The sequence below is a fragment of the Anopheles funestus genome (genome assembly GCF_943734845.2).
Source record: "Anopheles funestus chromosome X unlocalized genomic scaffold, idAnoFuneDA-416_04 X_unloc_45, whole genome shotgun sequence".
Classification (NCBI taxonomy): domain Eukaryota; kingdom Metazoa; phylum Arthropoda; class Insecta; order Diptera; family Culicidae; genus Anopheles; species Anopheles funestus.
In genome coordinates, this window is record NW_026045171.1 from 211,924 (window position 1) to 212,500 (window position 577).

The window sequence follows — 577 nt, forward strand, 5'->3', positions numbered from 1 at the left end:
CGGTACTTTTGGCCATCTTAGGCCAATTGGGTGCTATTTGTGGGTACTCTATCGGTACTTTTGGCCAACTTAGGCCAACTCAGTGCTACTTGTGGGTGCTCTATCGGTACTTTTGGCCAACTTAGGCCAACTGGGTGCTATTTGTGGGTACTCTATCGGTACTTTTGGCCAACTTAGGCCAACTCAGTGCTTCTTGTGGGTACTCTATCGGTACTTTTGGCCAACTTAGGCCAACTCAGTGCTACTTGTGGGTACTCTATCGGTACTTTTGGCCAACTAAGGCCAACGCGGTGCTATTTGTGGGTACTCTATCGGTACTTTGGGACATATTATGTCCTTCGGGTGAACCTTCTCGATACCTCATGGGTACTTGTGGCCAACTTAGGAAAATTCAGTGCAACCTATGGGCCTTTGGAAATTGTTCCAACACTTTGGACTTAGAAAATTTTCTGGACTTAGAAAATTTTTTGGACTTAGAAAAATTTTCAACTTCTGTATCTTCTTCATCATGTTCCATTTTGTGGGACTTAGAAAATTTTCTGGACTTAGAAAATTTTTTGGACTTAGGAAATTTTTC